Source organism: Ornithorhynchus anatinus, chromosome X1, assembly GCF_004115215.2.
Source record: "Ornithorhynchus anatinus isolate Pmale09 chromosome X1, mOrnAna1.pri.v4, whole genome shotgun sequence".
Lineage (NCBI taxonomy): Eukaryota > Metazoa > Chordata > Mammalia > Monotremata > Ornithorhynchidae > Ornithorhynchus > Ornithorhynchus anatinus.
The window spans coordinates 82,640,021-82,656,909 of NC_041749.1; the positions used below are offsets into that span (position 1 = coordinate 82,640,021).

At 44.9% G+C, this 16,889-nt stretch overlaps 1 protein-coding gene across 6 annotated transcripts in view; it reads left to right on the forward strand.

Moving 5' to 3' along the window:
• OSGIN1 (oxidative stress induced growth inhibitor 1) overlaps nt 1–16,889 on the forward strand; it is a 335,667-nt gene that overhangs the window by 130,865 nt on the left and 187,913 nt on the right. The window lies entirely within an intron of this gene.

Genomic DNA, 16,889 nt, shown 5'->3' on the forward strand with positions numbered 1-16,889 from the left:
AGGCCTGGAGGTAATAATAATAATGTTGGTATTTGTTAAGTGCTTACTATGTGCAGAGCACTGTTCGAAGCGCTGGGGTAGATACAGGGTAATCAGGTTCTCCCACGTGAGGCTCACAGCCTTCATCCCCATTTTACAGATGAGGTAACTGAAGGACAGAGAAGTTAAGTGCCTTGCCCACAGTCACACAGCTGACAAGTGGCAGAGCTGGTATTCAAACCCATGACTCTGACTCCCAAGCCCGGGCTCTTTCCACTGAGCCACGCTGCTTCTCCGTCAGAAGGTCATGGGCTCTAATCCCTGCTCCTCCACTTGTCTGCTGCGTGTCCTTGGGCAAGTCACTTAACTTCTCTTGGCCTCTGTTACCTCATCTGTAAAATGGGGATTGAGACTCTGAGCCCCCTGTGGGACAAGGACCATGTCCAACCGGATTTACTTGTCACCACCCCAGTGCTTAGATGAGTGTGTGGCACATAGGAAGTGCTTAACAAATACCCCCATTACTATTATTCTTATCGTCATCATAATTGACCTTAAAAATAGGAATAAGACCTTGGAGTTGTAGGAGGTAGCACAGTGGCAGATCCAAATGGGAGCAACTGGATCAGTGCTGCAAACAGGGAGAAGGAAGAGAGCCCTGTCCCTGGGATGGAGCCAATTTGCCTCAAATTGGAGCTAAATGCCGGGGTGGGTTGGGGAGGGAATTCCAGAACACAGAAAAACAGCAATACTACAGCAGGAGACAGACCTACGTGGTTCCTGGTCTTAAGTAGTTTTGACTCTTTCCCAAATAGAAACCAAAGAAGCCACCCTCCGACCCACCCAAGAATCTGTTCCTCAGTTAACCAGGAAAATTCCAGACCAACAACCCACAGAACCACCCTTCCCTAATTGGAACACCCAGATCCGCCCCTGCTCAGCAACCACTGTAAGGTCTGCGATGTATTGCCTCCCGTCAGTAAGGGCCACTGCTTAAGGGCTTCTGCTTCCGAGTGACTCTGCAGTAATTCTTGCCTAGCGTGCTGTTAGTTACTCAGGGAAGTGTCCGGCTCAGGTATCGTTGTGATCAGAACTTTGTTTTGGAATGAAGGACTCAGCCTTCTTCTCAGATGTCTTTGGGACACTTGAAAGGGATTCGAGACAGAAGTGCAGTGGGAATCCACTAACAATCCCAACAGACCACGGGCCTGGGAGTCAGAAGGTCATGGGTTCTAATTCCGCTCCGCCATTTGTCTGCTGTGTAACACTGGGCAGGTGACTTCACTTCTCTGCATCTCAGTTATCTGTAAAATGGGGAATGAGGCTGTGAGCCCCTCATAGGGCAGGGACTGTGTCCAACCTGCTTTGCTTAGTACAGTGCCTGGCACATAGTAAGCGCTTAACAAATACCATAATTATTTAAGTTGAAATGAGTCCTTCATTTCTCCTGCCCACTATCGGCACCATCTTGAAGATGTTAGGGTTAAATTGTAGGTACAGGAGCCAGAATAATGGAACAGGATTTGATCCAGGATCATGGAGACATCAATTCTTCTGGATCTGCTGGAGGTTGGTTCACATCCATGCAGGTTCTGGTAGTCCAGAAGACTTTGAGGCCTGAACATTTCACCCAGGGACTTCAAGAATCCATCAAATAATTGCGCTGGAGCATTCAACTGACAAAATCTGCCACTGAAGGTGTTGCACGCGCATGGATTCCTACAATCTTCTAAGTCTGAGCGTTCTCTAATTTTTAAGGCTTTTCAAGGCATAATAATATTTGAGAATATTACTCCTCAGGAGGAACATTTTAATGTGTTTTTTGGGGGTAGCGGTTGCCAGTTTAACCTGAAATAAACCAACTTGTCTGTTCCCCCACGCAGTCTTCAATAGTATTTTACAGAAAATACCAGGAAGGCAAAAACTAGAAGTGAAGTCAGTAACTAATAATTCCAAATCGCCTGAAATATAGGAGGACTAACATTACCACTTTACTTAATTGTGGTGGATTTGTGATGCATTTTCTCTATGGGTGTTGAAAGCAATTATTAGAAAACAAACTACTTGTACCTCCATTATTATAAAATGTTCCCTCTAATGGTACTAACACAACAGGCAGTAGGTTTTTTTAAAGCATTTATTGTTTCTGGAGCAGTTTCATAGAGCTCCACAGTATGCAGTTCCATTGCATAATTTCCCAAACTTGTCTGCTTGATTTCTTTCTTTCCTAGAATCTGAAATGTAGGAGATTTTTCAGTAGAAAACTCATTATTCCAAAAATGGAAGAAATTTTTCTGAGTTTTTTATTGTGCTTAAATTCTTTGAAGTCGATCAATCAGTCGACATAGCCTCAATTTATTTCAATGTCTGTCTCTCCCTTTAGGCTGTAAGTTCCTTGTGGGCAGGGACCGTATCTACCAACTCTGTTGTAGTGTGCTCTCCCAAGTGCTTAGTACAGTGCTCTGCACACAGCAATTATAATGATAATTATGGTATTTATTAAGCACTTACTATGTGCCAGGAGCTGTACTAAGAGCTGGGGTAGATCCAAGCAAATAGGGTTGGAAACGGTCCCTGTCCCACGGGCTCATGGTCTCCATCCCCATTTTACAGATGAGGTAACTGAGCTCCAGAGAAGTGAAGTGACTTGCCCAAGGTCACACAGCAGACAAGTGGCAGAGCCGGGACTAGGACCCATGCATGACCTTCTGACTCCCAGGCCCGTGATTTATCCACTATGCCATAAATACCATTGATTGATTGGTATTTATTGAGTGCTGACTATGTGCAGAACACTGTACTGAGGTCTCAAACCTTGCAACTTAATCAAATTCTCTCTTGTTTTGAAGGACAGGAAAACACAGAAGGTTATGGGGAACAAAAGGGTTAAAGAGACAAGGACTTATTCATTTGTTTGAGTTTCAAAACTATGGCCCTATACAACCCCAAAGAGCTACCTAGTTGGTGAGCAGGCTAATCATCCTGCCAATGTAGCCCTGTCTTAAGGATTTCTCAGCTCTGCCGAATACCCTGAACCTCCATTGTTTGTAAACTTAGCTTCATGCCGAAAAAGAACATGAATAGATTACAAAAGCCTGATAAAGCACAGTGCAGTTTCAGGGACTGACTCTTCCTGCAGACCTTTCCTAGTCACACATCCCTTCTAAATCTTATAAAATCTCATAAAAGTGAACGTGTAACATCAGACTTGAAAATGCTTAGACTGATTCCTTTGTCTCTGTCCAACTAGATTATGATTAATCATTTCTCTGTAATGCAGCTATGAAGTTTAACCCCAATAAGGTTTCAGAGTAAATGAAGTTGATTGTGTCTTTGATACTTGCCGAGGTCTGAGTGAATCTTGAAAAAAGCTAGACTATTGCTTGCTATATTAAGTCCACAATTTCACATCTCCTGTCAAATTTAGTCCTGTCAACCTAAATGCAGGATTTGTATTTCAGAATTCTTCTAATTTGGCCCAAGTCACTACCAAGGCTAACGATTGTCACTTTAAAACCAGGGTCCTGCCTGTTTCCATTTGAGACCTCTACACTCAAGAGCTGTCTCTATCTCTCTCTCTCACAAACACACACACCTTTTCTCCCTCCTACTTGGACTGTGAACCCCATGTGAGGCGGAGACTGTGTCCAACCTGATTATTTTGTATCTGCTCCAGTGCTTAGCACATAGTACGTGCTTAACAAATACCACAATTATTATTATTATTACAACAGCACACATGCAAGCATACACATAATAATAATTATGGTATTTGTGAAGCACTTACTGTGTGCCAAGGACTGTTCTCAGCGCTGGGGGTTGTCCCACGTGGGGCTCACAGTCTTTAATCCCCATTTTACAGTTGAGGTAACTGAGGCACAGAGAAGTTAAGTGGCTTTCCCAAGGTCACACAGCAGACAAGAAGTGGCAGAGGCAGGATTAGAACCCATGTCCTCTGACTCCCAAGCCCGTGCTCTTTCCATTAGGCCATGCTGCATCTCTATGTGCATCTGAATTCACGAGAGTGCTTTTAAGGCAATACCATTCCATTTACTGGTTAAGGTTTGTCGAGAATTTTATTTCTTAACTCATTTCTCCAACCATTTGTTTCTGAAGATAGTCTTCACAAATTTTAGCTTGTATCTCCAATGTCTCAAGTCACCTGAGCAAAGAGGAAACTGAATCTTTGGAATACTTGTTCAAGACCTTATTTTGTAAATTGTTTTTTCCTGTCACATTTGATATGATTTCATATTCAGGAAAGTAGCTGAGACTGAGTCCAAGAAAGAGTAAGATACACTTGAAACTCTGTGTTTGGGCCTCACAGGAGGAGTCCAGCAGGACTAGTCAGTTCTCCAAATGAGAAGTCAAGGAGCTTAGGGGCGTGGATGACCAAACAGCAAGGTGTACAGGGTCGGTTTCTAGTCCTGCTTTGCAACTGCCTTATTTTGAGCCTCCAGATAAATTTCTGCACCTCTCTTTTTTTCTCATCTGTCAGATGGGATAATCCTCAAATCCTAACCACTGATCTATAGCTCTGCCCACCCAACTCCAGGCAATCTAGTCAGCCTTCATGACTGTGCCTTCTTGTCTTTATTTTTCTTTCCTTTCTAAAATTAAGAGGCTCATCTGGTTTCAACTATGAATGCCCAGAGAAGTTGTTGGGAATCACAGAGCGCTTTGTTGTCAGCAGACTTGGGAATCCAGAGTGGTAATTTTTATGATCCTAGAGTATTTGATTTGTGAATGGATTTTTTTTCTTTCTTCAGTCAAGGATAATTAAAAGATTAACAAGTAGTCTATTTTAATTGGTGGTTAAAAGGAGTTGCTTGGATTAGGCAGCCCAGGAATTCCCTCACAATGTGAAGAGGGCTGTTAATATTTGACTGCTCTTAGATCTTCAAACCAGCCTGTAGGTAGAAAAGCCTACAGGGGTGGTATTTGGTAAGAGCTTACTAGGTGACAAGCATTAAACTAAACTGATAGGAAGATGATGCAATATAAACCTGAATGTTGACTTAAACAGGGACATGCCCACTGGGAAATCTGAATTTTAGTGTGGCTTAGTGCATAGAGCACAGGCCTGGAAGTCGAAAGGACCTGGGTTCTAATCCTAGTTCTGTCGCTTGTCTGCTGTGTGACCTTGGGTGAGTCACTTCACTTCTCTGTGCTTCAGTTCCCTCCTCTGTAAAATGGGGATTAAGACTGTGAGCTCCATGTGTGACGTGGACTTCTTCCAACCTGATTAGCTTGGTACAACGCTTAGTACAGTACCTGGCCCGTAGTAAGCACTGAACAAATACCATGAAAAATCCTTGTTGTGTATCATAAATCTGGTTAGTGCCCTGAATATCAATCTATCAGTGATACATTTTGAGCACTTACTGTGTGCAGAGCACTGTACTAAGCGCTTGGAATGTACAATTCGGCAACAGATAGAGACAGTCCCTCCCAACAGGGCTCACAGTCTAGAAGGGGGAGACAGACAACAAAACAAGTAGACAGGCATCAATAGCATCAAAATAGATAAATAGAATTATAGCTATATACACATCATTAATAAAATAGAGTAATAAATATGCACAAGTATACACAAGTGCTGAGGGGCAGGGAAGGGGATAGAGCAGACCGAGGGAGTAGGGGAGATGGGGAGGGGAGGAGGAGCAGAGGAAAAGAGGAGCTCAGTCTGGGAAGGCATCCTGGAAGAGGTGAGCTCTCAGTAGAGCTTTGAAGAGGGGAAGAGAGCTAGTTTGGCGTATGTGAGGAGGGAGGGCATTCCAGGCCAGAGGTAGGATGAGGGCCAAGGTTCCACGGCGGGACAGGCAAGAACGAGGCCCAATGAGGAGGTTAGTGGCAGAGGAGCGGAGTGTGCAGGCTGGGCTGTAGGAGGAGAGGAGAGAGGTGAGGTAGGAGGCGGGGCAAGGTGATGGAGAGCTTTGAAGCCAATAGTGAGGAGTTTTTGCTTCATGTGAAGGTTGATAGGCAACCACTGGAAATTTATGAGAAAGGGAGTGACATGCCCAGTGCTAAGCACCTACTATGTGCCAAGCACTGTTTTAAGTGCTGGGGTAGATATAAGTTAATCAGGTTGGACACAGCCCCTGTCCCCGATGGGGCTCACACTCTTAATCCCCATTTGACAGTTGAGGTAACTGAGGCCCAGATAATTTAAGTGACTTGCCCAAGGTCATGCAGCAGACATGTGGCAGAGCCAGAATTGGAACCCAGGTCCTTCTGACTCCCAGTCCCGTGCTCTATCCACTAAGCCACGTTGCTACCTTAATGGCATATTTTGGGGGAGGGGATTACTGGCTCCCTCTGTTCCTCCCCTATTTTCAGTCCAGACCCATTATTTATATTAATGTCAGTCTCCCCCTCAACTGTAAACTCATCATGGGTTGGGAACATGTCTATCAACTCTTGTATTTTGCTCTCCCAAGTGCTTAGTCCAGTGCTGTGTGCACAGCACTCAATAAATACCAATGATTAATTCCAGAGCAGAAAGCAGGAGAGCTTGCATTTCCCGATCCTTAAGTTCACTGCAGTAACTGCAAGCCCAGACTTCGTCACGTGAGTTCCTCTGTGGCCGGTCACGTGAAAATGAGCTCCATGAAATGTTGCTGGGAAAGAGCCAGTCCAGTGGGGTCATCTTGATGTCTTGGAAATCACCCTACTTTTGTGTTTGCTTCTCCTCTATTCCTGAACCCGCCAAGTAGTTTCAACATTCTACCCAGGCAGATTGCCATGAAGTATGGACTTCTGGGGAAGCACTGGCTTTGTTTTCTGGTTTAAACAGCCAGAAACATTCTTTCCTTTCTAGAGTATGTAAATGGGTACAGGACAGTCTCTATCAGGGTCAGCCAAGAGGCAGGTTGGGAACAGCTGGGGGCTTGCGGAGCACAATATTGTTCCTTCTTTGCTGTCACAGCCACCCCTGCCTCCTACCTCCTGCTAACCTCCATTCCAGTTGCAAGTGTCACCCAGGGCTAGGATAAAGTGACAGCACAAAGTGGGATGGGTGCAGGGTTTCAAAAAGGGCTAGGGCCAAAATAGGCAGGCGACAATACCTGCTGACATCAATCCTTGCAGCAAACAGCTGACAACAGCCAACAGCAACGGAACCCAGATGCCACTGATGGATTGATCTATCGGCAAGTCAAGGGAAGCAGTGAACAGTGGCATCCAAACCTCCCCATTTGCTGCTGTGGCTGCTTCAGTTTCTTGTTGACATTTCTACCATAACCATGTTATGCAGTTAAAACGGGCCGGTCCCAGCTGTGACAGGAATGATGCTGTGAAAGGAAAGGTACAGCAGGCGCAAACCTAGGAGTAGAGTAGGCTGCATCACATCCACTACAGCTTCCCTTTCTTTACCACTGCCCTTGGTTGCTGCCACGCTGTGCTACTGGCTGCCATCCTCTGTGTGCTTTAAGGCTGCGTGGCAGCTTCCCTTACCGTCACCGCTTGCTGAGAAGATCCAGCTGAGTAGTTAATGTGGGAGAGAGGAGCTGATATCCAGGATCCTGGCTACGGTCGGCACTGCTATCGCTAATCCTCCTGGCCGTATTTTGGATGGCCCAAAATTCATGACTGTTCTTCCTCATGTGGGGTGACTAATCACTTTAAGCTGCAGGGGGCAGGGAAAGTTGGGGTCCTGACAGTCACAGAGCCATAGGAACTATGAAGAGCCTCCCCAGATTTCTCCAGAAAGCTAAAAGTAACTCCACACCTAGTTGTACTAGAGCAGTAGTACCAGTAATAGTAGGAGGAATTATTGAGTGCTCTCAATAGGTGCTGTAATAGGTGCTTGGGAAGAAAAGAATAATAAAATGCCACATTGCCTACCCATAGGAAGCTTACACTCAAACAGGGAAATCAAACGTATATCTATTTACAACTCTGCCAAAAGAAATAATTAAGCAGACATATATACATGGGTGATCGGGGGGATGTAAATAAATTAATAAGTGGTAGAGTTGGCCGAAGGGATGGTATGGCTCAGGGTGCTGAGAACTTAATCTGAGAAAGCTCACTGGAGGGGGTGGGACTTTAAAAGAGTGGGGAGAGCAGTGATTTGGGGAGAGCGAGAGTTCCAAGTCAGGAGAACACCGTCAGGTGACAGAGGCAGGAGAGTCAAGGGTAAGGTGCAGCTAGAAGGTTGGCTTGCGAAGAACCTAGTCAAAAGGCCACTGGATGTATAATAAATGGTGGGCAGGGGCGGTGTCTACCAACTCCATTGTATTGTACTTTCCCATGTGCTTAGTACAGTCTTCTGCACACAGTAGGCATTCAAGAAATACCATTGATAAATTGACTGAAATAGGGCCTGTGTTTGGAGGGGCAGGCTGGTTATCCGTGTGGGACAGGGACTGTGTCCAACTCGATTTGCTTGTATCCACCTCAGTGCTTAGTACAGTGCCTGGCATATTAGTAAGAGCTTAACAAATACCATCGTACCGTCGGACATTGGGATGGGGCATCCAGCTTTGCCCACAGGGGATCCCAAACTTTGGGGAGCCTCCAATGGACACAGCAACTCCAGAAGGAAAGGGTCCCAGATGGGCTCGACCCACAGGGGCAGTTTAAGGAGCAAGTTAACCCTCCTTGTCTGAAAGCAGCCCGGGTTCAAGCCCAGGAGTGATCTGCCCAGGGTCATCAAATCTCTAGTGGCAGCCCTATGTGGGGGAGGATGGCATTTGTGATTTTCTGCCCTGGGCCTCCACTTTTCTAATGCCAGACCTTTAAATAAATATGTGACGGCAGAGCCCCGCTAAACTTTATTGAGCAAAGAAATGCTTCAATCCTGCATCCCTAGGCAGTCATAATGCCCAAATAACCTCCCCCACCATGTCACCTCAGTTCTCGTCACTTCTGAATATTTTCCAAATTGGTCCTCGGTTGCATTTAAAATTGTGTGTTTGCAACTACTTTCAGGTGCCGTCGCAGTGGCCTGGTTTTCAGGCTGTGTCGGTTCTCGGACCCTCACGCAAATAAAATGTGATCAGATTTCTTGGAACGTTGCCATCTGGTGGAATGCAGTAGTGACACTCAGTTTGATTTCTTCTTCCTAAAGTTGTACTAGGTATCCCGATTTCTTCTTCCATCCCTCCATGTTGCTTCTGAAATACCAGCATTGCAATTACGAAGTGAAACTTATGCCTCATCAGGGATATTTTGACATTCTTCTCTTAGGCACTGACTAGATCCTGGCAGGTTGAGAGATGCACTGAGTTTTCATTCCCGGCAAGTGCATTATTAGAACATTAAAAAAAAATAGAACCCTATTCTCTAACACTTTCCTAGTCTCCTTATCTTTTTCTCTATGCCTCAATCTTTGTTTCTGGCAGTGATATAAGCTATGTCCAGTAGAACTTTGTACGGTATGGCTTTATAGAGTACATCTGTGATACTGCACGGCTATAGCCCACTCGCTTCTTGAATACCATGGGAACTCTTGCTTAGCATGGATTCTGATGTCTAAAAATAGCATCATAATCTCAGAAATAGGGATGGCTTTCAGCAAAGCCAGCTTTCCTCCTAAAGTATTATGCCAATCTGTGCCAATCACTTGCTGACCTTTTTTTGATGCCAGAGACTATTGTACTGTACAGTTTTATGCCAGGAGCAGAGAATTAGAAAGTTCAGGAGAGCCAGCCTACTTCCCGTGAGTACAAAATGCTAGAACTAGGCAGTTGATCCAGAGTGGAAGTGCCTTTATTGCATATTATGGTACTGTACTTTAATAAATAAAATAAAATACATAAAATTGAGCCAAGTGATACAATACAGAATATGCAAGTTGCCCAACTCTAGCATGAATTGCTGAGATTTTAAGGAAGTTCATATTCAGCTATTAATATGAATGCTAAAATTTCTTATTTTTATAGTGTTTGAAATTTGCAATTTCATTGCATATTGATAATGAAAAGGGAGGCACCGATTGATTTCATTGATAATGAAGAGGACTTTATAAAGTTGTCCATTTCAAGTACTCATTATTCCTAAATTCTTAAAATATTATGAAAAATCCAAGGTCCTGAAATCCTAATCCTAATTCCATTGACTCTATATATTGTTGTCATTCAGTCAGTCGTATTTAGTTAGTGCTTACTGCATGAAGCATTAGGTGTCCCTTGTAATCAAACAAAAAACCACTGATGGTGAAATTCACCAGTGAGAGGGTGTGTAGCCCAAAAGACCAATTTGGCAACTACAATTCCACCCACACTGTGCACACAAAACGCTGGCCCTTGTTGTGTTTTCACAACTCACAGACCAAATGGTTTCTGGAACACAGTCTTACACATGAGAGTTTTCCAAGAAGGCAAAGATAAGGTCATTCTAGATTGTGTGGTCCTCTCAGGTTTCAAGGTCAGTTTGGGAAAGCCCAGTTTGGGAAAGGCTTGGGAAAGAGGCATGCCTTCTGGCTTTTGCTAGCTCTTCCATCAGCATTTTTCCATTTTGTTCATCCATCTTCACTCTCATGGAGTCAACTGCGGAGCCCCAGACCCCATGAGTCTCTAGGAGCAGAGTTTCCAAGAATCTAATCTCCAGTTTCAGTTAGAAAATGCCCTGTTTCTGCCTTGACCTAGGCCACGCTGGATGCTGGAAATCCTCCTCCCTAAAGCATTAAACTTTGGGTCAGTGTTGAATGAAAAGTAGAGCCCTTCATGGGTTGGGCCTAGTCTGGACTTCTTGAAGGAGCCAGACCTCTGGAGTCAGGTAGTAGTAATAGTATTTATTAACCCTTACTGTGTGCAGAGCACTCTACTAAGCACTGAGGAAGAATACACAGGTGGGAATTAAACACCGTCCCTGTCATTCAGGGGGCTCACAATCTAGGTCAGACTTGGGCTAACCAGTGGGTAGCTCAAACAGAGCACTTCTCCCTCACAATCCTCATTTTGGGGCTTTCAGACTGTGGGGAACAGCAGCTGGGGCACTTCCCCACACACCCCTCGTGGCTTAATGGAAAGAGCACGGGTTTGGGAGTCAGAGGTCATGGGTTCTAATCCCAGCTCCGCCACTTATCAGCTGTGTGACCTTAGGCAAGTCACTTAACTTCTCTGTGCCTCAGTTACCTCATCTGTAAAATGGGGATGAAGATTGTGAGCCCCACATGGGACAACCTGATTACCTTGTATCTACCCCCTACCCCAGTGCTTAGAAAAGTACTTGGCACATAGTAAGCGCTTAACAAATACCAACATTATTTCCCCTTAGATAATAAGCGCGTTATGGGCAGGGAACATGCCTGTTAATTTTGTTGTATTGTACTCTCCGAAGTGCTTGGTACAGTGCAGAGAAGGACCATGGTGTAGCGGATAGAGCACGGGCCTGAGAGTCAGAAGGTCATGGGTTCTAATCCCGGCTCCGCTACTTGTCTGCTGTGTGACCTTGGGCAAGTTGCTTCAATTCTCTGGGACTCAGTTACCCCATCTGTAAAATGGGAATTAAGCCCGGGAGCCCCATGTGGGACAGGGACTGAGTCCAACCTGAATTACCTTGTCTCTACCCCAGCGTTTAGAACAGTGTCTGGCACACTGTAAGCACTAAATACATACCATCATTATTATTATTATAGTGCTCTGCACACCATAAATGCTCAATTAATAACATTAATTGATGGATTGATGGGATCATCCCCTTGGCTGCTAGTAATCAACTTCCAATTGCCGTTCACGGACCACACATGGACCGCGGTACCAACAGGAAGAGAGCCTGGACTCGATCACTTTTGGTCTGTTTTGGTGCTCAGATACAGAGGCTGGAGCTGGAACCAGGCTAGGCCTGGTGTGGGTTGGGGCCCTGATTTCCAGCCCACTCAGGGTTCTCTAATTAAGAGGTTCCCAGCAGCCAAGAGCATTTCTTCCTAAAGAGTCTATCAGTCAGCAGATGGAAACAGCAGATCTGGTAGCCTAAACAGCCTCCTCCATCCTCAATTTAATTAATCAAATCTCAATTTCAGACCATAACCTTCTCCCTCAATTTTTTTTAATTAAAAAAAATTTCCACTGTATATGTGTCTCTCAGTGGCAGAGCAAACATTCCAGGTTTCTTTGAGAAGTCTGCCCCTGCTTTTACAGAGAAGATTAGCTTCCTCTCACCCTCCTTCCTTCCCTTCTGTCCCTCTTTCCTTCATTCCTTCCTCCCTCTGTTCTTCTTGCCATCCTTATCTTCCTTCCTCCTTTTTTTCCATCCTTCCTCCTTTTCCTTTCCTTCCTTCCTTCCGTCTTCCTTTTCTTTTGCAGTATTTATTGTAAGCTCCTCCTCTAAACTGAAAGCTCCTTGTGGACAGGGAACACGTCTACTGACTCTGTTATATTGTACTCTCCCAAGCATTTACTACAGTGCTCTGTACATAGTAAGCACTCAGTAAATACTATTGATTGATTGAATAGCCAATATGTGCAGAACACCATATCGGGTGCTATGAATGAGCAGGATCCCTGACTCAAACCACCCACTTCTAGGATTGGTAAAGTTTTGGCCACCCTATAAAACTGTGGTACAGTGCAATTTTAATATCTGCATTTCATTCTAGCCACCACAGTTTAAGAAAGTATCATAGACCTGGAGAAGACACAGAGAAGGTCAACCGTGGAAACAGAGTTGAGGGCAGGAAATGTGTCTTCCAGCTCAGTTGGATTATACACCTCCAAGTGCTTAGAACAGTGCTCTGCACACAGTAAGCACTCAATAACTACCACTGATTGATAGAGAGGCTTCCTTATGAAGACAGGCTAAAATAATTAGGGGGTTAGGACTCGAGTCAGGAAAGGCATAGGCTGAGAGGGGACACGATTAAAGCGTCCTGAATCGTGAAGGGTTTGGACAAGGCAAATACAGACTTATTGTTCACCAAATCTTACAACACCAAGTCGAAGGACCACCCACTGAAGCTTGAGGGTGGTAGGTTCAAAATATGCAAAAGGAAACAATTGGAAGCACAGCTTGAGGTAAACATAGGGAATTTGTTATCACAGGAAGTTATGAGGACAAAAATGTCAGCAGGTTCAACGGAGGTTTTTATGAATTCATGTACTAGAGATCTAGAGATGTTTGAGGGGAGTTAGGATTACTGAATGTTCCTTCTGTAATCATCAAAATAGATGTCAAGGAGGACAACCAGCACACACTGCCCTGAAAGCACCACGAAAAGGCAATTTGTGCTTGGTGCATCGGTACCTCAAGGAGATAGACACCAGCTGATACTCCCGATCTCCTCCCTGGAATCTGCTTTTTAGGGAGTAATGTGGAGGAAAGATGAGGATCATTGTTTGGAAGGATGAGCTGCATTATGGTGAAGACTTCATTGCCTTTAAACCACTTGCCCGAGAGATCACAGAGATTCTGACCAATATGAGGCACTCCTCCTGACTCCCACAATGACAACATGCTCAGCTTTGCAGACATGGGGCTAACCCTCTGATGGGCCTGAGATTGAATTTAGATTGTTAGCGGGATCTGATGGAGCCAGAAAGTTCAGGCCCAAAGAATCTCAATCAGGTGGCCCTGAGGCAGGCAGAGTCACTGTCATGGCCTGGAAAATATTCCCAGCTCAATCCTCCTGCCATTCAGAAGTGCTTCCTTTCCCAAGTCCCTCAGCAAAATGTGTTGATTCCTTGTCTGACCTGCTCCTGGAACAGGCGATGAGACTTTAATTTCACGTGCTTGGTTTCTGCACTGGGAGGGATCTTTCACAGCACATTCTTTGGCTAAGCTCCATAACTTCCTTTTGATTTTTTTATGACCCATTTACTTTAAAGTTTTCAAAGTATGTGGTTAACCACTCCACTCCCACTAAAGTTAGCACACTCACCAGAGCTCTTGCTCTGTCTAGTACTTTGAAATCTGAGACCTTGAGGAATTGGAAATTAGTGATAAAGTCAAACATATACACACAAACACAAACACACAGTGCCCCAGCATTCTTAAGGGATAGAAGAAACTAGGTGAGGAGTTAGGACTTAGAGGCTTGTGTCAGGTGGTCAAGGCAGGCTGGAGGGAAGATGCCAGGGCCTTAGCTTCCAGGGGGTAGAGTTGAAAAAGATGGGAGTACAGCAGAAATAAAGAGAGGGGGAAAGCCCTCCTAAAAACCTCATCTCCAGGATGACTTCCCTGATTCATTCTCAACATCCCAAGTCCTCTCTACATTAAGCCTCACCATTGGCTTTAAGGCGCAATTTAAGAATAAGGTAGGGAAGGGATTGATGCTAGGCACAGAAGCAAAGATGAAATAATATAAATCCCCACATAACTTCAAAAACAAAGTAAAGAGTCCAGCAGGTCAGGTGGTAGAGGGGACCGGTAGGTACTTCAAGGTGCAGCCTTCCCAGGTCAACAATCCAGTCACAACCAACGTTTTCCCAGTGTTCTAGAATTTGTAGAGCCCAGGCGCTGCTGCAGGTCACATCCCCCATGCCCCCCCCCCCACCTGCACAGGATATGGTGGGAGTTGGGGTTCTGGCTGGAGTGATGGGAAGGGAAGTTCTATGATGAATGCATGAACAGGCCCAGAACAGTCCAGGTCTTACCAGGGAAGCAGCATGGCGTAGTGGATAGAGCACAGGCCTGGGAGTCAGAAGATCATGGGTTCTAATCCCAGCTCTGCTACTTGTCTGCTGTGTAACCTTGGGCAAGTCACTTCTCTGTGCCTCAGTTACCTTGTTTGTGAAATGGGGATGAGGGTAAATGTGAGCCCTATGCGAGACAGGTACTGTGTCCAACCCAATTTGCCTGTGTTCACCCCAGGGCTTTGTAGAGTGCCTGGCACATAGTAAGCCCTTAACAAATGCCATAGTTATTATTATTATAATTATTATTATTACCTAGTTCTGACGGAAACCCACCCCCAACCTCCCTACACTCTACCTACCTCTAGTCCAACAACCTGTTCCCTCCACAAATTGAAAGGTGAGAATCTTCCTCCCCTGGTTGGACTTGACATTTGCCTCAGCCTGGAAGAAGGTTGCTTACAAGTTGATGAAATTCCCAAGTAAAGCTGCAGCAAAAAGGTTCAGATTTTGATGAACCCCTATTTCTCAGGGGTCTGGCAGAATAAAGCGGAATGTATTCCTGTAGATTCTGTATTCCGAACAATACTCATGTTTTATTCCAGAAATGGGTAGGATTTGGCAGGCATAGTGTCGGTATGCTCACAACATCCAGTGTGCGTGTGAGATCGGCGGTAAGGGGAAAGGTATATTATTGTTTGCTTTTTCACAATAGGAAAATAATGGCTGGAGAGTAGACTCTCCTTCCATTTTATAGATTTTTTTTCTTTTTTCCTTTTCTCCCCATTCTTACACTACCCACACTCCATCAGCCCATTGACATTCGAAGCCATGCTCCCTGTGTCACACCTTGGCTGGGTGAGACCCGTGAAGAGACTAGACCCCGGCAGAATCCCCAAACAGATGCTTTCTGGTGAACTGAAGTGGAAGGACCAAAATCGAAAAGGAACCCATAAAATGTTTTAAAGACAATGAAGTGAAGCTTCAGACACTGTGACAGAGCTGTGGCCAGCTGGGAAACTGAAGCAGCAGATAGTCAATCCAGTTTGGTCTGTAGCTATTAGAAATGGGATGACTTTTTCTGGGCAGAGCCTTCTAGGAAATCACAACACCGGGGAGAAAGAATAAAAACAGGCTCCAGTCACCAATGGAAGTAAATATGTCAGTACAGTAAGGAAGCAGTGTGGCCTAGTGGAAGGAACAAGGACCTGGGAGTCATAAGACCTGGGTTCTAATTCCGGGTCTGCCACCTGCCTGCTGTGTGACCTTAGGCAAGTCACTTAACTTCTCTGTGCCTCAGTTACCTCATCTGAAAAATGGAAATTAAATCCCTCTCCCTCTGACTTAGACTGTGAGCCCCATGTGGGTAGGGGACGGTGTCTAACCTGATTACCTTGTATCTACCTGATGCTTAGAACAGTGCTTGACACATAGTAAGCACTTAACAGATACCATAATTATCAATTGTGATTATTAAGGAAAAATCTTTGAATGTAGATGATGAGGAAGATATTGCCACATTGTGTGTGTGTGTGTGAGAGAGAGAGACACATCTTTGGCAGAGTGGCATCTTTGAACCCCAAATAATACATATCTTTCTATGTTGCATATATATTGTGATTTTAATTATTTATTACTGAAGCATTCTAGCATCTCCATGAGGAAGAACAAGAATCCCCCCTCCTCCACACCTCACCCTCATACACAAGGAATGGTTAAAGAGTTTTTCCAAGAACATACACTGGCTATGTTTGCTTGGGTTAAAGTATTTTGAAAGCAATTCTTTTTACCAGAAAATTCTGCCTAGGGAAAACCTTATGTTAGTTACAGCCTAATGTTAGTAGGAACTGTGCTGTGTACACAAGACTAATGATCTGGGAGTCACATCCAACTAAGCCCTCCTCCGAGCCTTGAAGTCAGTAATGTACAGCTAGCTGATTGACAGGTAATAATAATAATAATGATGGTATTTGTTAAGCGCTTACTATATACCAAACACTGTTCTAAGCGCTGGGGTAGATACAAGGTAATCAGGTTGTCCCGCATGGGGCTCACAGTCTTCATCTCCGTTTTACAGATGAGGTAACTGAGGCACAGAGAAGTTAAGTGACTTGCCCAAAGTCACACAGACGATAAGTGGCAGAGCCAGGATAAGAACCCATGACCTCTGACTCCCAAGCCCTTGCTCTTTCCCCTACGCCACGCTGCTTCTCTAAAGGTAGCACTTTAGGCTTTTCCCTCTTCATCTCCCCTTTTCACTGCTGCCTCGGGAGGGTCTCAAGGCAGTCCCCAGAATCCAGGCAGGATGGCGGGAGAGCGAACTGGGCCAGGGTTGATCCATTCAATCATATTTATTGAGTACTTGCTGTGTACAAAGCACTGTACTAAGCGCTT